Consider the following 11436-nt stretch of genomic DNA (forward strand, 5'->3'; position numbering starts at 1 on the left):
TTGAAACAGGTGTGGCAGTAATCAGGCCTGGGGGTGGCTACGGAAATTGAACTCAGGTGTGATACACCACAGTTAGGTTATTTTTTAACAAAGGGGCAATTACTTTTTCACACAGGGCCATGTAGGTTTGGATTTTTTTTCTCCCTAAATAATAAAAGCCATCATTTAAAACTGCATTTTGTGTTTACTTGTGTTATATTTGACTAATGGTTAAATGTGTTTGATGATCAGAAACATTTTGTGTGACAAACATGCAAAAGAATAAGAAATCAGGAAGGGGGCAAATAGTTTTTCACACCACTGTATATATATATATATCTCTATATATCTATATATATATATATATATATATATCTCTATATATATATCTATATCTCTATATATCTATATCTCTATATATATCTATATATATATATATATCTATATATATATCTCTATATATATATATATTATACACACATACAGTCTTTGGGGTGCGAAAGCAACTGTTGCTGGGGGTGCCAGAATCCATGAAGGAAGAAAATGAAAACATTATTTGTACAAAATCTTAATTTATTTATCCATTCCTAAATAATTAAATGGGCAGGCTATTTTGTATCAGTGCAATACGCTGTTTGTTAAAACGGATGACTCCCGCTCTTACGTGCAAGCTGGATATTATGAACTATCATACCTGTTCAAGTTCTATTTAAATTTTAAACAGAAGGAATTTTTATTTAGTTCACAGAATATTATTTCGGAATAAATCAACTCAAACCTTAAATAACTTATAATATTTTCCTCTCCATAAAAATATATCCTGTCTAAATTATACAAGTTAGAAATAAAGTAAACGTTAAAAGAATTTTATATAAAAAATAAACTTAAATTTTAAATATCCCAAAAGATTTTGCTCTCCATAAAAATATATCCTGTCAAAATTATACAAATTCAAATATGAACATGGTGCATAACAAAACCTGGAAATATAAATAAAATGTGTTCCTTTCAGCAATAACAAATCAAATCATTCAGTTGTCTTTGCTCATATGTCATTTTAGAGCTGGACGCCTGGCATCTTTTTTTGCCACAAGTTCGTTTCTGTTTGGTGTGAGGTTCTGTGTTGTGGAGATTCTCAGGATGGACTGCAGATGCTTATCAGTGAGGCGACTCCTGTGTGCTGTTTAGTTAGCCTTCATGACTGAGAAGAGCTTCTCACACAGATATGTGGTACCAAACATGCACAAGGTTCGAGCCGCATGTAGACGGAGCTGGAGCATTTTTGCGGGAATGGAGTGAATAAACTGTGTGGGCCGTGCAGTATCGCACTTTGCCTTCAGTGTGCCATTACACTGCAGCTCAATCACCTCCATCTGAATCTGCACAGGTGCAGTTTCCACATCAACGGCAAATGGGTATACATATATATATACCCGCGTATCGCAGCGGAGAAGTAGTGTGTTAAAAAAGCTAGAAAAAGAAAAGGGAACATTTAAAAATAACGTAACATGACTGTCAATATACAGTATTTGTTTTGTGAGTGTTACTGAGTGTTGCTGTCATCAAGGATTTGATTATCATTATTTCTTTCAATCAGGTTCGTTTTTGTAGGATGTGTTGTGTTCAAGTTACATTCCGTGTTTGTCAATCGTTGTAAAGATGACAGGTTTCATTCATCGATTAGTTTCTTACTGCATCAATAAACAGCTCGTCTTCTTCTTTATCTGAGACCTGACACACTGCATGCACGGTTTTTTTTACACTGTCTTCCTTTAGCGGGACATTGACTTTTTCCAAGTGTGCTTTGTTTCCGCAGTAGTTGGATTTATGAATATGCTTGTATGTATCAGACGCTTCATATTTTTGCTGCCTTTTCAATTGTGTAATTCGGTTTTGTTCAGCGCTCTTTGGAACTGTTGCTTTTTATCTGTGCACTGCGTCAGTTCACGTGAGCGCTTCGGTGTACATGCATCGAAGGTTCCCAGCTGTGCTGGTGCCATCTCGTGCTATGTCCATGGCTGTATTTAATGTTACCTTAGTCCTGGCACTTAAAACTTTCTCGCAGTTTCGCTGAGTTTGTGTCAAACACCACCCTGACCATCTCATCTTCCTCTCCATAAGCACAGTCCTTCACCCGTGAATATTTACCCGTGGCAGTTTGCTACTGGATTGCCGCTGATGGACGGCCTTATATGGGCAGGCACTAAATTTCAAACGCTAGCGGCAGCCTGTCTATGAACTTAATTTAAAGTGTAGGTTTACATTGTGCTTTGTTTCCGAAGTAGCAGAACTCATGAATATGGTTCTATATGTCACTCGCTCGCTTCTTATTGTTTCGCTGCCTTCTCAATTATATAATGCATGTTTACTTCAGCGCTTTTTGAGGTCTTCCTGGTTTTCTATGTACTGCGTGATTACGTGGGAGGCGTGATGATGTCACACGAAACTCCGCCCCCACGGCGTTGAAGCTCATCTCCATTACAGTAAATGGAGAAAACTGCTTCCAGTTATGACCATTACGCGTAGAATTTCGATATAAAACCTGCCCAACTTTTGTAAGGAAGCTGTAAGGAATGAACCTGCCAAATTTCAGCCTTCCACCCACACGGGAAGTTGGAGAATTAGTGATGAGTCAGTGAGTGAGTGAGTGAGTGAGTGAGGGCTTTGCCTTTTATTAGTATAGATAGAGATATATATATATATATATATAGATATATATATATATATATATATATATATATATATATATATATATATATATATATATATCTCTCTATCTCTATATATATACACTATATACTACTACTACTACTAATATACACTAGCAAAATACCCGCGCTTTGCAGCGGCAAAGTACTGCATTAAAATTTTTATTAAGAAGAAAATTAAACCTTTTTAAACTGAGGGAAAATAATGCCAATAATTATTTGTTAAGGATATCTTTGTATACCATGTTGTCAGTTCGGCCCTCCGGTTGAAACATGACCAAGCTGTGCGCTGAGCTTACTCTTCAGCATGCAACTTACAGTTGGCCATGAGAACAGTAATCTTGTCTCAAATCTCACAGCTTGGATTGCTGCGGTCATAATCGGTTTGAGTTTCATGGTTTGCTTCAATTACGACAGTATTTGCAGGATTTGTTGTGTTGAAGTGACATTCGGCATCTGTCAAGCGTTGTAAGCACACAACCGGTTTCATCGATAAAATCACATCTAGCTTTTGAGAGTTTAAACATTCATAAACATCTAAGTGTCCACTACTCAAATCGTCACCTGTCAATCTAAGATGTTTAAGAGGCATTGGTGGTTGTCGAAAGGTGTAAAATATTTGGCCATTTCGGTACACTTGAAAGCGACAACCGAACAATTCAGCGTCAGCCATCAACTCACATGCAGAACCATAGGTGAAGGGCTTAAGCATTTCACTCTTATAGTGCTCCTGTGTAGTATAATTATCTCCTGTACCGTCATTAGTCCACACCTTGAACCTGTCCCAGTCATTCAATACATAAGACACAATGTTCCTCCGGATATCAAGAGTGAGCCTGATATGGCCGTGCAATATGTAACAAAGAGAATGGAAAAGGTAGGTGCCATCTCCGGGCATGGAAACCACTCGGTAAATGGGGGTTGGAATGATAAAGGAAATGGGTACCTGAGCAATGTAAAGTAAGTCTACAATACCTATACAATAATTATAATTGTAATAAACAAACAATAAAACAGTGGAGAAGCCGTCGATTAAACAAAAAGGCTGTAGTTATTAGTAGGGAGACGTGAATCCCGTGGCGAAGCAAGGAAGGGAATGTAGAGACCTGAGCGACGAACTGTATTATATAGGCAGGCAGCCAACAACGTGGGAGGCGTTGGGATGGGGGACCCAACGCCACCTCACACGGTGACCGAGCTGCAAGCTATGGACGTATATATGTACGTAAGTAGGATTCAGTTAGCGTTGGGAACCCGTGTACCAAATTTCTTGAAGATGGGCCCATAAGTATCAAAGACTATTGAAAAGTTCGATATGGCGGCCGACAGTGGCATCATACCACCGAAATAAGTACGTACATTGGTTTCGGTTAGTGCAGGGAAGCCGCCTACCAAATTTCGAGAAGATCGGGACATAAATAAGAAAGTTCAACATGGCGGACATTGTTGACCGTTATGACCAGTACGCGTAGAATGAAACCTGCTTAACTTTTGTAAGTAAGCTGTAAGAAATGAGCCTGCCAAATTTCAGCCTTCTACCTACACAGGAAGTTGGAGAATTAATGACGTTGGAAAGTTCAATATGGCGGCTGACAGTTGCGTCATACCACCGAAATAAGTATGTACATTGGTTTCGGTTAGCGCAGGGAAGTCGCCTACCAAATTTCGTGAAGATGGGGCCATGAATAAGAAAGTTCAATATGGTGGACGTTGTTGACCGTTACGCGTAGAATTTCGAAATGAAACCTGCTTAACCTTCGTAAGTAAGCTGTAAGGAATGGGCCTGCCAAATTTCAGCCTTCTACCTACACGGGAAGTTGTAGAATTAGTGACGTTTTGAAAATTCAATATGGCGGCCGACAGTGGCGTCATACCACCGAAATAAGTACGTACATCGGTTTTGGTTAGCGCAGGGAAGCCACCTACCAAATTTCGTGAATATGGGGTCAGCCTTCTACCTACACGGGAAGTTCGAGAATTAGTGATGAGTCAGTGAGGGCTTTGCCTTTTATTAGTATATCTCTATTTCTATATCTATCTATGCCAACCTTTACTCTGATTACTGCTTTGCACACTCTTGGCATTCTCTCGATGAGCTGACTGGCAACTACCTGTTGAAGCTCATCGAGAGAATGCCAAGAGTATGCAAAGCAGTAATCAGAGCAAATGGTGGCTATCTTGAAGAAACTAGAATATAAAACATGTTTTCAGTTATTTCACCTTTTTTGTTAAGTACATAACTCCACATGTGTTCATTCATAGTTTTGATGCCTTCAGTGAGAATCTACCAATGTAAATGGTCATGAAAATAAAGAAAACACATTGAATGAGGAGGCGTGTCCAAACTTTTGGCCTGTACTGTATACTGTATATCTATATATATATCTATATATATATATATATATATATATATATAAATAAATATAAACACTCATACACACATATATATAACCAATAGATAGTGTGGCAGTTTCTTCTATTACAGGATCCTAACTATTAGAACAACACTGGAAGAACTTGTGTGCACAATAAGCGATTCAAGAATACAGGTAGAATGCCAGCTTGCAAATTATTACTCTGAATAATTCTAGACATGGGTTAATGCAATTGTGTAATTTCAGTTTGAACATTACTTTCTAAGCTTGGTCCATGGAAAAACCACCAAGGGTAGATCCTACCTATTAAACGTTCTGGTAAGCTCCAGAATGTTTAGAACATTTCTGGCATTGCTATTCACTTAGACACTGCTAAACAATAATGTTATTTTGTAATTATGCTTTCAGCATCTTTAGCATTTTAACAGGTGCTCAGCTCATCTTGGAGTTATCCTGGATGGGCATTCTAATTGAGCCACATAATTAGTTTGCAGTTTAATTTACTCAATTGAAAGAGTTGTTCCTGTTTCTGCTTTACAGTTCCTAAGACACATATTACACTATATAAAATTGGGAGACACACACCTGCACACACACACAATGGAGAAAAACGCACTGATTTTATAAAATATGAGGACGTTTCAGATATATTTATTTTTTAAACTCCACAGCAAGTTTTGACCTTAGACCATTCTCTGCTGTGTTTTATTTATGTTTAATGCTATTTGCAAGAAATAACTGCAGGGGAATGACTGGAAATACTGAAATAGACTTAAAAAAATAAGCAAAGTATATGTTGTACAAAATGTGTACTGCATTACAGTACTGCTTTTTAAAATGAAGACAGAGTGGTCAGCATATGTACACAGCAAGAAAAAACCAAGTGATTCTGCGTAAGCATCTGAATCTAACAAAAAAGACACAGGATGAAATCAGCCTAATGTAGACCTCTGAAGATAAGTTTCATTTTATGAAGAAAACATCATTTTAATATTAAATTGAAAATAAGCTTTCCACTACTTTTATGACTTTTTTATTGAGTAGCTTTTAAAAAAGTCTTTTTTTTCCTATTGAGAAGCTTCTCTCTCTTTCTTTAAATGTATGTATGCTGAATTCTACTCATCCAGCACTCTGTTGAGCATATTCAGTGTTAATGCTTGACAGGTGCTATCTATTGGAATACATGTAATAATAAAGGTTATGCATTTTTCATTCTATCAGATGACACACTGTAAACATTAGCACTGCTATTGAGACACCTATAGAAAATGCTGTATAACTACAGCAGCAGAAAAAAAACTGACATTACAAAATAAAAAAATATTTAAATTTAAAACAAAAAATAAAAAGGAATGAGACTGAGTACTAACATCATTCAAGTTCATTACAAATTCTGGCGATCTGCCTTCATTCATGTGTCAAAATGAAAGCAGGAATGCATCACGTAAATTTCTATTAACAGCTATAATGAGGGCCCCCTAACCTCCTAGGACAAATGTTCTTCATTTCCCATCATTTTTTTCCTGTTTTAAAATTTCGTTTATTAGGTGACCGTGTAAGATGTATACACCATCTGTTGGGGTGAAAAATGCAATATATTTCCATCAGTAATTTTGACAAATGTTGTAAAATAGTTGTGTTAAGAATGATACCATTAACTAAATGAGTGGCAAGTGACATCTATGGTAGATTGCAGTTGCACTCTGGTGAATTTATTTAAATTAGATTACGCTTCTGCATTTACATATAAGCACTAGACAAAGTCTACGATTTATCCATGGACTGGGCCAGCTACTGAATAACAAACCCAGAAAAGCTAAAACAAAGTTAATCAAAAAAAAAAAAAAAATTAGAACATCACAAACACATTCTTGAGATGCTGCTTAGTTTAACCACAAATAACTTGCTCTCATACAACTTTCATTAAAATCAAAAGACTCTGGTAAAGAAAAAGGTGTAAATATGTATGATTTATTTTACAATATCAATTACCTCAACCATATTTCTTAACAGAAGTACAACACACTGTTAATGTCAATTCAAACTTAAGAACACATATCAGTTTCATGCTGTGACAAACACCTGAAAATAAAACTATAGCAGCAAAATAAAATGATGCATACTGAACATTTACAGATTGGAGAGGAAACAAGAAAATATTTTTCTGCTAAACACATATGTTGAAAGGGGATCCTACTGAGTGTGTTTTTGTCAGGTAATTTTAAACTTACATTTTTAGAGCATAATTGCAAGATATCAACAATCTAAAATAATAACAAACCTTTTCAATTTGAAAAATACAGGGTGGTCCAGATCTAATTATGCAGATCCATATCATCTGGATGACTTTGATTTATGCGGGGACGATTCCAGTTCGGTGCAAAGACGATTTTTCATTTTGTCAGTTCGTAAACTTCGATGGTTGGGAATTTTTCTGGTGATTTTCTATGTAATAAACTTAAGTTATAGTGTAATGAAAATTGCATAATTAGATCTGGAACACCCTATAGAAGTTAAATTAGAATGTAACACTAAAAAAAGAAATCTGGTAGTTACAGAAGCTGATGAACCCTTCACATAGAAAACTCCAGATATTTCAAGCAAAACAGCTTTTCCTTCAAGTCTTAAAACTCCAACAGTCAGGAATTTATGCTTCCAGACTACATACATATATTTTTTAAATTTAGACTAAACCATTCAGAAAACAGTTAACTAGAAAGTAGAAACAGGGCCATTTTATTGCCATAGCTTTCTGAAAACAAGCTAGTGTAAATTAGCTGATCTATGTAGATAGGAACATACAGTAGCTTGAGGAATACATTTGCAACTTTGGTGCAATTATACAAATAACTTTACACAGTTCAAGAAGGTTAGGTCCAAGATCAGCCTACTTGTTGAGGGGTTATAAAACCTTTAATTAATGTGCAATAAAAAGGTGAGAAAGAAATGGAATGGATGAAAGAAACACACAAAATTACAAGTCATTATGTGTTCTCTAAAAGCAATGAGCCATTTTTTTTACAGGGGTAGACAATTAGGTAGTCTGGACACACAGTATGAATATCAAAACTGCAGACTGTCAAAGTCTGGCCGACTACTGGATGTTTTGAATCTTTGGCCAATGCAATAATTTAGTAATCAAAAGCAAGCTGATAAAAACAAAAAAACCAGCTCTTGAAGTATGATTTAAACTAGTCACTATGTTACTTTTAAAGGAAGCCACTTGTGGCACACCAGACTTCCCAGCCCACCATCCCACAGCACAAATGAGCAATACAGCAAAATCACGCTGCAAGACTATAAGGCAAGCCAAGAGAAACAATGTTAGCTTTGAAGTAATGGGACAGCAAGGACAAGAATGCCAAAGGTGCATCGATCCTATCCTGCATTAATGAAGGCATATTTTGCTATTTTGATTTAAAAAAAAAAAAAGGAGAGGGGAGGACAATACATGATGGGTGCATTTTACAAATAAATATTGCTGTAAAAAGTTGCAAGTAACTTCCCATCCCATACACAGAGCTGGACTACCAGGTTTGCAAAGCTCATAGTCCAGAATACTAACATATACATTACAATTTGTACACCCCTGTATCAAGATTAAATACTCAAACAAAAAAACTTTTATATTTTTGTACATAAAACTAAGTTGAAAATGATTGAACTCCTTAAACAAGACCTTTGTTTTAGATTTTTGGTTTGAAAAAAGGAGAAGTAATTCAGATTCGAGTAACATATTTAAAAACACTATCCTCCATTACTCTATATTATAAGATGGAAGAAGGTTATTTAAAAACCATTGCAGATTTGATGCATTCATTTATCTGGCAACTCTACTATAGAACTTGCAGACAATCAGACTGATGAAAATCGTTATAAAGCAAGTACGGTTTTCAAGAAAAAGTGGTTTACTTTCCTAAAGAAACAGGATAATGCATACAGGTAGCTCAACAAGATAATGTGAAACAAGCTGAAAATACACTGTGTGCTACATCCTTCGGGAACACAATAATTCCTGTCATATGTTTTCTGACAAGCGGGGGCGGAGTCTGATAAAAATGTTTGGCTATGCAACACAAAAGCTGAAATTGAAATATTCACATTTTAACACAAGAACGCGGGATATTCACTTTCTCGCCGTGAATAATGTATACTATACAGAGAAATATAGGGAATGCTTGAAAATAGCACCAGTGGATAGATATCACAAAAAGTACACTGCATTTATCTGTGCAACGGAATTCCGAGTTTAAAGAATTACGTTAACATAAGGTAAACCTGTAAATCTGCAAAAAGACAAATTACCTTCCTTATAATGAATTCACGATATTTTCGAATTTAACTAATCACACGTCTCATTATGTGTCGTAAGAGAATCTGACAAAGAAAACAGCAAATTTAAACAGATATACCGCAAAGAGCCTCACGTCAAAAATTAAACATATGCTTTGCACATAATAATTTATAATCAGCTGGAGACACAGAAAGCAGCGTTTAAATATGCAATCTACTAACTGCGTTTATCTGAATGTTACCGTCCCTGTTTTTTTTAAACTGATGTAAGAAGCAATCTAATCCTGCGCACCGTTCCTTCCCCAAAGGGAGCAGGCGCGTCTCGCCTAAATAGAAGCAAGCTGGCGCCAAAATGATCTGCACAGCGGGGCGCCTTCAGCACCTGAACAGACGGAAAACTGAAGAAATGAATTAAAATATATGGTTTGTGGCAATGAATACCAGAGCTCTGAACCAAAGTTATTGATTTCAAAATCACAAGAAAGGGCTGAGGTTCACTCTCGTCATTCCCCAATTAATCTTGCAGCGCTGTGCGTCTGCAGAGGTAGCCATAATAAATTGCGCTGTCCCAAAAATATGCAAATAAACACACACACACAACAGTTATTGCTCTACTCAGTTAATACACCCATGTCAAAAGAAATATAAAATACCAAAAACCTAGACAAAAATGATGTGCACGACATAGCAAAGTGCTTACTGCGGCATAAACACTTTCATGAGTGATAGGCTACTAGAAGGAAATGCTTAAGACTTGGTCGGATTTTGCAAAAAAAAAAGAAAACAATTTTCATTAAAAAAAATCGGCTGTCAATCACAACGTATTTAGTGATATACAAAAACATGGCCGCTTCATATTTTCTCTAATCATCTGTAAGCAAGATGAGCCAGCCTACACTTAGCCAGTAAATGATATGATTAAGTTAAAGGCAGCAATTTCACTGCGGCATTACAAAGCGCTGCCGTTTTTGTGACGGCACTGCTGCTAGTCCACAATGGCACGACACGGAGTGCCTGCACCGCGCCTCCGATGAGCGCCATGACTTCGGACTGAGTCGCCCTGCTTTCATAACTGACTGCCGACATTTTGCTGTCCGCCATTTTCTCCCCGCTCAGTCCTATCTATAGCGTTAACTCCACTCACAAACCTAACATTTCTTTTCCGATTAGGATACGCCGTACATTCAAATGACAGAAAAATCAGAAAAGCGCGCCCAAGAACTCGAGTAATAAAATCCCATACTGTGAACGTTACTGAGGAGGGCCGCCAAACGCCGCGGCTCTCCTTTGTTGTATTTTTTTAAACAGCGGACTGAAGGGAGGCCCCAGGCCCCGCCGCTTGGGCCCACGCCGCCCGGCCTACAGAAAACTTCTCACGAATCGCCTCGTTTCCACCCGGCTTACCCCGTTCCGTAATTCTCCCGTTTTTCTCGTCTCGAACAATCTTCTATCTTTTATCTCGGTGTGTTTAGAGTTTTTTTTCACCTCGTGAACGCCGAGGCCTGCACTTTCGGATTCTCGAACTCTCCTTTCCAGGCCTGAACCAATCACGCTACTCTCTGACGGAGAAGGCGGGGGGGGCGTTTAGAGCGGGTGGGGGGGCAACGCGCGGCCTCCTTCACTGCTGCCGCCACTACCCGCGACAATCCCAGGCTGCTGACGTCACTCGACTGAAGAGGCGCGTGTGGATGGATGCGGCGGGGAAACGCTGCAGGTCATCGGGGATACTCAGTCGCCAAGTTTCGCGCTGGAGCCGGTGATGGTGTATTGTGTGCTTCTGAGTATACGTTGCGCGGAGAATACTGTGGGTTTAAAGGCATTTCGAAAAAGTGTCTTTTGAAAAGTCGTATAAGACCTAAGCTATAAGGCTAAAATGTCGCGCGAATAAGACATACGGCTACTAAAATATAAATGGCAACAGGCTGAAAATCACACAAGTACATAAAGTAACCCCACTCCCTTTTTTTCGTCAGTATCCTTGCATACACCCGCGACACAACCGACTACGCCGGTCTTAGAAGACATATAGTACCATATTGAGAACGTTGCCAGTGAACTGTAATGATGTTATGCGTGCAGAC

The 11436-nt window shown here is 37.8% G+C and overlaps 1 protein-coding gene across 2 annotated transcripts in view; it reads right to left on the bottom strand.

The window, feature by feature from the left end:
* The window catches only part of znf711 (zinc finger protein 711), a 68435-nt gene extending 57366 nt beyond the window's left edge, over positions 1–11069 (bottom strand). Inside the window, exon 1 of one of the 2 annotated variants that reach the window (XM_039765938.1) lies at positions 10760–11069. The gene's annotated coding sequence lies outside the window, so the exon portion shown is untranslated. The remainder of the gene's footprint in view (positions 1–10759) is intronic. The other variant, XM_039765937.1, reaches the window with a different exon arrangement.
* Positions 11070–11436: the final 367 nt, after the last annotated feature.

Source organism: Polypterus senegalus, chromosome 10 (genome assembly GCF_016835505.1).
Source record: "Polypterus senegalus isolate Bchr_013 chromosome 10, ASM1683550v1, whole genome shotgun sequence".
NCBI classification, from domain to species: domain Eukaryota; kingdom Metazoa; phylum Chordata; class Cladistia; order Polypteriformes; family Polypteridae; genus Polypterus; species Polypterus senegalus.